At 34.3% G+C, this 11,872-nt stretch overlaps 1 long non-coding RNA gene across 1 annotated transcript; it reads left to right on the forward strand.

Moving 5' to 3' along the window:
* The first annotated feature begins 3,133 nt into the window (after positions 1–3,133).
* On the forward strand, positions 3,134–10,909 carry LOC129489264 (uncharacterized). The gene is made up of 3 exons (XR_008659940.2): positions 3,134–3,277; positions 5,993–6,156; positions 7,761–10,909. It is a non-coding gene; the product is annotated as an uncharacterized lncRNA (long non-coding RNA).
* Positions 10,910–11,872: the final 963 nt, after the last annotated feature.

Raw genomic sequence — 11,872 nt, forward strand, 5'->3', positions numbered from 1 at the left:
ATGTGCCATGTTGATTTCCTGCACCCATTAACTCGTCATTTAGCATTAGGTGTATCTCCTAATGCTGTCCCTCCCCCCTCCCCCCACCCCACAACAGTCCCCGGAGCGTGATGTTCCCCTTCCTGTGTCCATGAGTTCTCATTGTTCAATTCCCACCTATGAGTGAGAACATGTTTAAAGTAACTTAATTTTAACAAGATGTACAATTTGCTCTCTGTATCCATGGATTCAGCATCCGAGGATGCAACCAACCTCAGAAGGAAAATATTCAGGGAAAAACACAATAAGAAATAACAACACAACTATAATAATACAAAGAATACAGTATAACAATGATTTGTATAGCATTTGCATTGCATTAGGTATTATAAATAATCTAGACATGATTTAAAGTGTACAGGAGGATATCCATAGGTTATATGCAAACACCGCGTGATTCTGTATAAGAAACTTGAGCATCCACAGATTTTGATAAAGGCAGGGGTTCTGGAACCAGTCCCTGGTGGATACTGAGGGACAACTGTACTCCCTAAATACATTTCCAATATGGCATTCAGAGGGGCCTAAATGCTGTGCTGCATCTCTTTGGATCATCCATGTTGAAAATTTACCAACGGACTGTCACCTTGTGGTTTTTGGCTAAGAAATCAGGTTATATAAAGCTGAAGCAGTGGCCATTTTTATTTTAATCCATTTCTTCTTGACTTGCGTAACTTTCTCATTGGAATAAAAGAAATGCAACTACTCTCCAGCAAATCTAAGAGCAGTTAGCCATTCTGTGCCAGAGGTAGTAGTCATCCATTACTAGTGCTTAGGGATACTCAAGAATGGCAGTGTATGCCATTCCTGGACAACAGGAGGGGTGACTTTAAAACTGTCTAGTGTTTTGTCCATCACACCCATTAAGAGAGTTGTGTAATGGAATAACATTTTTTTTTTAATTTGAGTATTTAGCTCTTGGAGTCACCATGGATTGGTACTGAGACCTTGAATAAAGTCCTCCTCTTATAGAGGAGCTGGCACTGTGTTAAATAGTCATATAAATTCATGCATTTCCATCTGTTTCTGCAGATAAGGGTGTTTCTTTACTCGTCAAGTCATTAATCTTCTACTTAATATCACACTTAAGCCAAAACCTAATTATATGAGTCCAGAACCACAGCATAATATTACGAAGACAAGTGCATATATATTCCTTAATGTTGTAGTGAGAGCTTTAAAGGTTTATATAACTTGAAATCACCATTTTGAATATTATTGGTAAAATTATGAAAAACAGTTTTAGTATGAAAACACAATGGCATGTTAATTTCATAGATAAATGTGATCTTGCAACTAAATTTAATGTTATCCATTTCAATAGCTGTGGGTTATTATACAGTTTAATTCAATTATTCTTGATTAAATAGAGTTAATCCGTTGTCAGGATTGATTAACATAATTCTGGCAATTTGCAGAGGATAGATATGTTAAAGATATATAGTAAGAAATATTTTATTTAACATATATTTATACTAGCTTAGTTTCAGAACTTAAAGATTATAATTTACTTTGCTCTGCCAGTGCATGCGTGCGCACACACACACACACGCATGCACACATACACAAACACTCATGTGCACACCCACATACACACACACACACACATACCCTGTGGTTAGTTTATTCCTTGCTACTTTTAACAATCAGTTACTGCTTTGGTGAAAGCCTAAAGCTTAATCCATTAAGAGCCATTCAGAACAAAACAAACAAACAAAGCTTTAACCACTTCAGTGACAACAGTGCAGCACCAACAAGGAGCCTTCTTAGAAAACCCTAGCAATTTTAGGATCAATAGCCTCACATTAGATGCTCTTAAGTGATGAAAGCTAGAAAATTGGTGCTGCCAGGTTTTAGAGGAAACACAAAACACAAAAAAAAGGTTGGGAAAAGATAATTTAATAAGTTTAGTTTGGAAATACCCATGCAGTTTAAAAAGCTAACTTAAGTCCTGTCAGTAGTTACGATGAAAACAAACTAATTTAAACATCATGTTGGGCTGAAAACTTTACCTATGCATCCTGCAAATGGAACTGTTAAAATATCTTTTAGACTCTCTCCAAGTTCCACTACTTAGGGCTTTCTTATTATTTCTTCTAATTAGTGTAAGTGAAATCTTTGGGGTGTATATAGACATATATGTATGTATATATGTATAAAAATTACAAATATTTCTTTGAAAACAAATCTGAAGTATTTAAGAGAACTTTACAATCTACTTAATTCAGGGCTACAGTTTGAACAATAAAACCAACAAATACATTTATATATGAGAGAAGCAAAAACAAACATTTTTTTCCCACAAGATTAAAAGCCTGTTCATTTCCTTTAAGAATTATTCCATTGTATATTATCTTTTGTGAAAAAAATCCATTAGATTCTTTTATACATCCTCGAATCTTAAATAACACACCACTGCTGCAGGATGTGTTTTATGGAGAAAATCTACTGTCATTCCATAGAATTAAAAAAGGCCTCCTACATCTTTTATGTTCATTACAATTATCCTTTTCAGTTTCACAAAACAATTTTAAAATACTGTATCTCCTGTAGTTATAGTTTTAAAAATGCCTTTACATTAATACTTAATTATAAACTCAGTAATGAAATAGGAGTGTTATTTATTATTTATCTCAAAAGGTCAGCTGGCTAGACTTTACCCACAAATTATCTGAAGGCATTAAATTATATACCTTCATAGGTAGTCAACAGACACTGTGGGATTGTCTACAGTATGTTTACAAGCTAATTTGTTTACAGAATGTTGACTACTCGTTTACATTTCTGCTTTTTTTATTCTAGCAGATCCTCTCTGGACGAACATACTTGATATAAGGAACTTGTAGAAGAAATCTTTTTAGCTTAAAAAATAAGTGTCAGATCAAAAGCAGAATAATCTCTTTGCTGAAATGTTATCAAATAATATTGACCATCAATATTTTACACACTAAAGAATTAAATTACCCTGAAATATCATGAAAATGCATGATTTTCCTGTGTGTCAGGAATGCTGTGCAGTTTTGTCTGGATTCATTAATGCGCTCACTGCATAAGTGCGTTGCCAACCGGAATGTGGGTGGCTATAATGGCAGCCTGTAGGTTTGTATGGAAAACAAGTATGGCACTGTGAAAAAATCCTTCTCTCACCCTACAGATACCTGTACGGAGAACTTGGGAGGCATTTTTATAAGCTCATTGTCAAGTGAATGTTAAAGTCCCCATTCACTGAGAAGCAAAGGTAAGTCTGAAAAATGCGTTGAGAAAAGAAAAGGGGGTGGGGAGTGGGGTGGAATCACCTAGCATTGAAGCAGCCTAACCAAGTGACAGACACGTAGACAACTCCGATGCTGCCAGAATAACACTCTGCACAGCCCACCAGCAAGCAATTTGTCACTGCGACAAGAATATCCTCCGCAATTTGGCATCAGGGTCCTTGGACAGCCAACTGCGCCTGTACAGCACGAGACGTGCTATTCGGCAACGGGAAGATGGGAACCAAGGTTCTCGTTATTATGTCCAAATGTATTATTTTATGAAAAACATATCTTTTGTCATGATCAACATAGAGATAGAATAGAAGTAATTGATAATAACTGGGAAAATGAGGTGAAAAATTGAGAAAAATATGTCCTTGTGTTTTTTTAGGTACCCTGACTGTTGAGAGAATTTCAGGATGTTTGCTTGATGTGTCTGGTATTTTATGGCACACTTCCACACTGTTTCATAGGAATAATAAATCCATAGGTGCAGAATGAACTGGGAAGATTTTTGGTGGTATTAAACCATTTGCTTTAGGCAGACTGTACTCTTTGCTTTGTTTTAGACTTTATGTGATTGTATACGGTGTTTGATTAATAATATGTTACTGGGTGCAAATCCTTTCTTATTGGTCTGATTTGAAGTAAGACAAAGAATACAAGGTAAGTTGAGTTAAAAATTTGCAAAGGAAAGATCTTTTACTCTTTACATTGCTATCCTGGTAATCTATTATAAAAGTGCAGTAAAGGAAAGAAGCCAGGAGCATAGGATAAAGGTATCTGATAAATAAGCAAGTAGTGTTCCCCTTGCCAATTACTTGGCATCTTACTTTGTAATTAATGCCACAGTAATGAAAAAAGTGGTAGGCACGAAGATTGGGCCTTTTGTGCATTCTATACAGAAGCAAACACTCATAAAAATCTAGCTCAAAGCTACCCTAGTTTGGCTTTCTCCACAATCAAAACTTGCTGGAGAATTAGAACAATCCCATAGGGGTGTGTGTGTATGTGTGTGTGTGTGTGTGTGTTACAATGTATTATATAAGAGTGACATCAGCCAATTGTGGTATTGCTCTCTCCATTACACAGACAAGGGTGTCCTTCATTCCCCAGACATGATGGAATCTTGTACCCATTCTGCCAGGAGCTAACATCATGGTATCTATTATGTTGTTCGCTAGTTGTCTTATGAAGCACTTTAGCTAACTGCTGCTTTAGTCGCTATATTAACTGCCTGGCCATGCCTGGTGTATTTCCAAGAAGCTTATTTAGTTGTGCTCTATGCAAACTTTCAGGAAATCCTAAAAGTACTTAAAAGTTAAATAATAATGAGAGTAGTAATATTAATAGGCATTTTTAAGAAGGAAGAAAGAATATAACTTAAGCAATTTTGATATTATTTGAAATCCAGTAATATTTCAAAAAATTTCAAGCTAATATTGTAACAATATTCCACAAAAATGTTTTCCCCACATAAACTGGACAACGGTGAATGGCTGAGGGGCAGCAGGTGGGATAATGAGGTGTTTAATTGTGACACCGTGGAAGTGGTGCTGGGATAGAGTGTGTTGACTAGCTATGCACATGGATGGTTAAGTGAAAAGGCCTAAGATTTATATTATTTGAGGGATAAGCTACAAAGAAAGGGGAGAACAGAAGGTGAGTGAAGAGAGAGTGTTCAAAGCTAGAGAGTACAAAATACAGTGGAGACCATAAAGAAAACTAACCCCTACTTTTCTAAGCTTCACATGGGGTGTTTTCCTTGCAACTCCCATTGAAGTCAATGGGAATCATGCGGCTAAAACCCTGTGTAACTCTTTGACAATTTACTTCCTAGTGTCAGGAAAAGAGTACTACCTACTAAAGGCAATTTACTCATTTTAGTTTGTGCCTCCCATACAAAGATGAATTTGATAGCACATAGCAGGAGGAAAATGGAGACTACATTTAAGAATTTTGTTATTGCAAAAGAAGTCATCATTGAAAAATGTCGCCTAAACTCTCACCTTGTTTAGCAACAACAATAAACAGAGAAAAGCAATCCAGTGAAAGAATATGAAAAGAAGTATGGACTTGATTACAGGAAAAATGGTGATTGCTAGTATTAGGTGTTTTTTTTTTTTTTTCATTTAAAATTCTCTAGCTCTGAGCACAATCGCAGGATAATAAGAATACAAGACGATTCTTAAGACACCAAATTGAAGTTCCTGATTACTTGCTTTTTCCGTGCACCTCAAGTTGTATATATGTAAATACAGAAATGGTATCCTTACAAAATTCTTAATAATACACATACAGTGGGGGTGGGGCTACCATAGGCTCCTGGTTATAGGTAGCAAAATAAATAAACGGCAGATGTCTATTCTGCTGTAAGCAATAACTAAATAAATGCAACATACCCTCTATATAGTAGTATTTTTGAAAGCTATAGAATGTGCCTGTTAAAAAGTGCATGCTATTTACAGACTACTTCATGAACTTTGAAGTCGGAATACTAACACTGGCTTTCAGCCTTTATTTTCGTTATGTCTCTATATTTCTTTACTCTCAAATGAAAAGTCTTTATTTCAGTTCTCTTCCATTTTACTGATATAATTCTAATTTCACTGTTATAAATGGTATGTGGGTTGAAGACAGGGCTTCTGTATTTTCTGACTCCCTTCTCTGTGATTTGTTTTGTGACTTGTCCTTTGGAGGGTGAAGAAGTGAGACCCTACATGGCTTTTTAGTGCATTGATGGAGCAGAGACACGTCTATGAACAACTGCCTATGCAAACTGATTACTCGGCAGTATAATTTATCAGTTTTTATGAGTAAGTGAGTGCTTCTCACTATGGATTTAGCTTGCACTTCAATTTAGGTAAGTATACTGCTGCAGCAGCCTTGAAACCAGTGCTCTCTGATTGTACCAATTAGTAAATCCTGAACTTTACCACCAGAAAAAGACATAGCTCCACATTTATGAATGCCTGGCTTTTGAGAATTAGAGTAATTATGTCACCAAACCTGCCATTGATTTTTCAGATAGACATCTCAATAATTTTGTAAGAGTAAAAGCTTTTTTCTAAAGCACATGGGTGTTTTTTTATGGTACGAATAATACATAGGGATGAATACGGTGATTTGATATGTGAGAACATTTAAGGGAGGAGGTATTTTATTTGAACAGAATTTAGATGTGTTTCCGGGCTGAGTCCTTGATTATAAATTTCATGTTGGAGGGTTTTGACTGTGTGAGAACTTCTGACATCTAATTTTTTTGGAGGAGGGGATTGAGAATTTAAAAAATAATAAAATAGCATGTGCTGTTGTTAAAAGAGATTATAATATTATCATAAAATAATAGATGAAAATACATTTAATTTTCTATGTTTTAGTTTAAAAATTCACAGCTGGTTTATGCTCCTCCTTATATCCCAAGCCATTCACCATTGGTGACTAGATCATATATCCTTAACCAAATATGCATTAAAAGATTTCTGTTCACAAATTAAGCCTGAACTGAATTTAGCACATAGAGTTTTTAGCCAGCTATTAAACCTTTTCATTTTTCCTTCTAATTGAACATAGGTATGGCTAACAGTATTTTTGTATCAGCAAAAATAAATGAGTACCAGTATTTAAATCCCCACCCCCCCAAAAAATCCTGATTTTGCAGGGAAGATGTCATTCACAATATTACAGATACTTGTTTTCCTCTCATATTCCAGTGTCATTGTTTCATTTTAGGTAAGAAGCTGAATACTCATTAACACATTTTGTGGAGTTAAAGACTTATAAGTTCATATACTCTAGATCTCTTATTTTAGAAATTATATTTTCCATGATCTGAAAGAATTAGATATTTGAACCAATTAAGTTCTCAAATTAATCTGTTTGTTTCAGACTTGTTTTGCTGAGGAATTTGCTATAAATCAATGTTTGCTGTCACTGAAGTTTAGGGCATCTTTCAATATTCATTTTAAAAATATCTCCTTCCACGTGGTTAAGAAATTATTATGACTTTGATATTACATCTATGCAATCATTTTGCAGTATGTGTAGCTGGAGAAAGACTTACAGAAATAATGTGGTTTGCCTTTCAATATCTCAAAATCATGTTTTTAGTTTCTAGCACAAGGTTTTTAGGCACAAACACACACAAACACACACACACACACACACACACACTGCATTGCCTTTGTCTCAATGAGAAACACTTTGAATATATTTAACCTGAAATATTTTTTTCAGTCCCGGGGATACTGTTTCTTGAACTAATTTTATCACCTGTACAAAAGATTTATGTAAACATTATCACTAAGAAAGTCTAAGAAGCAAAAAGAATAAGTATATAATCAAATTAATGACTGATTATATGCCTAAGGATGAGTTTGTATTCATTATTTTCTTCACTGTGACCACATTTCTCTTTTTCTTGTTTTCCTATTTATCTGCGTTTCTTCAAACATGACACTTGACTAGGCTTCTGCAACTAAAATACGTTTGGAAAGCTAAAATGTGGAAGGAGGTAATTGTTGGGTAAGACATGGCACTGTTAACGATGTTGATTCTCTGGCTCCAGAGATCTTCCGGATTTTTCATATGGTAAATTTCTGATGCTCCACCTCAAAGATTTGAAGCCTGATCTCTTCATTCTGTATCCAAGAAAAGGAAGCCACTGTACAATAGGCTGAGTATTCTGGAGCAAAAGGTCATCCAACGTTATAAAAGCTTGCCTGAGACCAAAGCATGGAAAGGAAATCCTCCTCCCAGGCAGTGTTAAGTTGTCTGTTCCCTTCCTGGCGTGTGTACACAACTTCTTTAACACTAAGGAGTTTTATTCATGGGTACTGAGGGAGGAAGGGGCTTTATAAAGTGAAATGGGGCCTTGACATTTCTCAAAGATACCCTAAAACAGAGAAGGAACAAGTCTGTTCCAAATGATAAGATGGAGCAGGATAGTAATGACGGAGCAGTATAATGTTTTATTTACAGATATAAAACATCAGATGAAATACATCATAATGTTCATAGTTATTTAAATGTGAAAGGCACATAATTGGTAAGTTACGTTATTTCACGATCTTTTAAGTGGCAATGTTGGGCAATGGGAAAACAAATAGGTTATTTCTCTGTTTTTTCAATAACATGCAATACAAATTTGAGCAAGTCATTTAATTAGGGCTTTGTATTGCTTCATTAGCAGAAATTCATAGCATCCATTTGATTATATTTCAGGTCTTTTGGGATACTAGTATTGGATGATTCTGTGTCACAGCTATTGTTGTCAAAAGTGCCTACATGGATACAAGACAAACAATATTCTAACACTGTTGACATAACAAGTGATGCAAGATTATTGCTGATACCTGATTTTTTTTCATTGTTATTTGAGCTCTTATTCTCCAAGAGGATATATTATATTTACTATGATGGTTTCATTCATTTGCTCATTTGTTCACTCAAAAATAATACTGAGTATTGACTAAAGGGCATGTCTATCCTGTCTATCAGTAATTCAGAAACGACTAAGATATAGTTTCAAAACTTCACAATACTCATCATCTGGTGAATGAGGATATAAAACAAAGGCAACAACACAACACAGCCAGCGCTATGACAAAAATGTGCCAACATTTTCATGGGAAGTTGGAGGAGTTGCTCCTAACTTGCCTCAGAGAGGCTAGAAGATTCTATATAGGAGATGATCGCTGAACTAGATTGACAGTAAAGATGGGACCACTTCTAACTCTTGTCAGTAGACTGAAGATTGCCACAGGAAGGCTCAAAGTTAATTAATGTTTTTTAGAAGGTCTTTGGCTTTAACACTTTCCATGGCTTCAAAAATATACATTATCGTAAAGCTCTGCTTCTATCATTTTGTTTTGGTATTGGCTTGCTTTCTTGTCTCTTTTACATTACATAGGAAGAGAGGGGGAAAACAATAACTACTAAATGTAGGTGTATGGTTAATATCATGACTACTTTCCACTCATTCAAAACCTCCATTTAAAAAATAATATATCTCCGTGTGTATGTGTATGAAAAAGTAAAGTAAATATATGTAAATTATTATGAGATTTTTCTGAGATAACAGGAAAGATAATGGAATATTAATAAGCCCAAGCAGAGAAACCTATACTCAAATTATTTTAAATAGTTGAGTAATTCTAGGGCTTTCCAAGAACAGTTAAATACTCAAACATTTTTTTTCCCATTATACAATGTGTTAGAAGGATTATTTCTCTAGCAGGTGTGAAAAAGAAGCAGGTAGCAGGAGAGCTTGGTACACAGAAAATATTTGAAACAATATTAGAATTTAATGATCTAGGTCAGTGATTCTCAAACCAGAATGTGTTTAAGAACTACCTGAAGAACTTGTTAGAGCAGTAGGCCTGGGGTAGAACTGATTAATTTTCATTTTTTACAGACCCATAGATGATGCTGATGCTGTTGGTTGAGAATCACACTTGTGGAATCACTTACCTAGACGAGTGTGAGTGCTTCTGATATTTAATCTATACAAATCTCCCCAGTCTTGTTATATTGAAGATGCTGATTCAGTAGGCCTCAGGTGGGTGGGAGTATTTGCATTTCAAACAACTCAAAGGTGATGCTTATGCTGCTCTCCGCAGACCCACTGTGGGAAGCAAGGATTTAGATGATACCCTATTATAAGCCCAAGTCATATTACATGGTTTGGTGATTTCAGAAAATAATAGGTTCAAATAAGACTTCGAGTTTATTTCCTGACCAAATAAGATTATATCCTTACCAACAAGATCACTGTTTCTTGTATACAGTATGAATATATATTATCACCCCATTGAGAGAAGCATTTACTGAGCTCATGTTTCCTGTACGAAATGACTGCCCTAGTTACTAATTAAGTAAAAAGTGGATTTCTTCTTTTACTTAGCTTCCATAACTATTCTGAAGCTTTAGAAATGAAACACTACCCAGACTGGTCATTAATTAAGTTTATTATGTTTTCTTGATTCTAATAAATTGTATATAAGTACAGATGGCAAAAAAGGACTGTTCTAATATCTCAACTCAAAAAAAGAAGAATTTTAGAAATACTATATTAGGCAAGGATCATTATCTAGCCCCCTTATTTAAAATTTTTATTTAGTTAGACAAAGTCTATTCATATAAAGCAAAAAGTTGAACTAAATCTCGTCAAATGAGCTGGAAAATATACTTAATTTTGATGAGATAACAGTCCCTGGTGGATTATATGGGTGTGGGTGTGAAGGAGCCTTACTAATAAGTGTTGGCTGTCTTCAACCCACATTTTCTCAGTAATTGATAATTCTCCATTTCTTCTCTGCTATGTAAACGTTTTAAAAAATAGAATAGTGAAATAATGATAATGATAATACATTAAGAAACTTGAAGTAGAACTTTCTAACAGAGCATTCAAATAAAAAAATATAAGTAATAGAATCTGTAGTATACATTTTGGCCAACTTTGAATTGTTTGAAGAACCGTGGGGATGCATACTTTCTTTTTTCTCTTATGATGCTCCCATTCACAAATTTTCAAGTGATATGATACTGTTGAATTCTGTAATTCAGTTACTTGATGTGATGTTTGCATAGTTAGCAGTAAATATTTCTATTCTGCTTATTTATGTATTTATTTATTTGGCTGGACTGGAACAAATATAGTTAACTGATTTGAGTATTTGTTAATGCAAATATCAAAGCCCTTAGCCATATTATTGTAAAACTATTTTAAAGTATCATAATGATTTTAAGATTTATTTTTGCCTGGTGTATGTGGCTTTTTGTATGATCATTTATAAGGATAAATGATTATAACAATAATTTGTAGTTAAGTACTTTGTCATTTCTACTCCTTTTCCCATTTCCAAAGGGTATTAATTGAACTCATCAAATTGAACAATTACAAAAAAAAAGTTTTACTTGCAGGATGTTTGACTTCTTAAAAAACACCATACTTGTGTCTTCAGGTAGTATCTACCTTAAAAAAGGTGCAAACAATGCGATCTCATAATGTAGATATTTGGGCTAGAGAAGCAGTGGTTCTTAAACCTTTTTGGAAATACAATCCTTTATAAACGCTGTGGTCCTTCTTTACAGAAAATGTTTCTGAAGCACACACAAAGAAATTTTGCAAAAAAAGTAGTGTCTATTCATGATCTTCTTGAAGGAAGATTCAGTAACTCTAGTCTTGATAATTGAGGTAACGTTAACCAAAATGCCATCTTTTTCCTTCTTTCTTATATAGACATTGAAACCAGATGGATCAATAGACTGTTTTTCTAAATACATCATTTTGTTTTTATTGTGTAAACCTTTCCCTACAAATAAGCCTTTAGACTGATTTGTAACATGGAAGTAAGTGGACATCTGGCTTCTCTGAAAAATATGATTCACTCATTTGCATTTTTAAATTCCATTCATTCCATTTTTAAATTTTTCACTTGTCCTCTTTGCTCTTTCTAAAAGCAACTCTTCTCAACTCTTTTCAATTTCAAATACCTAAAGAGTTTATATTTCTTATAATTCAGAACATCATTTTTAAAAAATTTTTATATGAAAATCAATATTCAAGATCCACAGCA

Source organism: Symphalangus syndactylus, chromosome 9 (genome assembly GCF_028878055.3).
Source record: "Symphalangus syndactylus isolate Jambi chromosome 9, NHGRI_mSymSyn1-v2.1_pri, whole genome shotgun sequence".
In the NCBI taxonomy this organism is placed as follows: Eukaryota; Metazoa; Chordata; class Mammalia; order Primates; family Hylobatidae; genus Symphalangus; species Symphalangus syndactylus.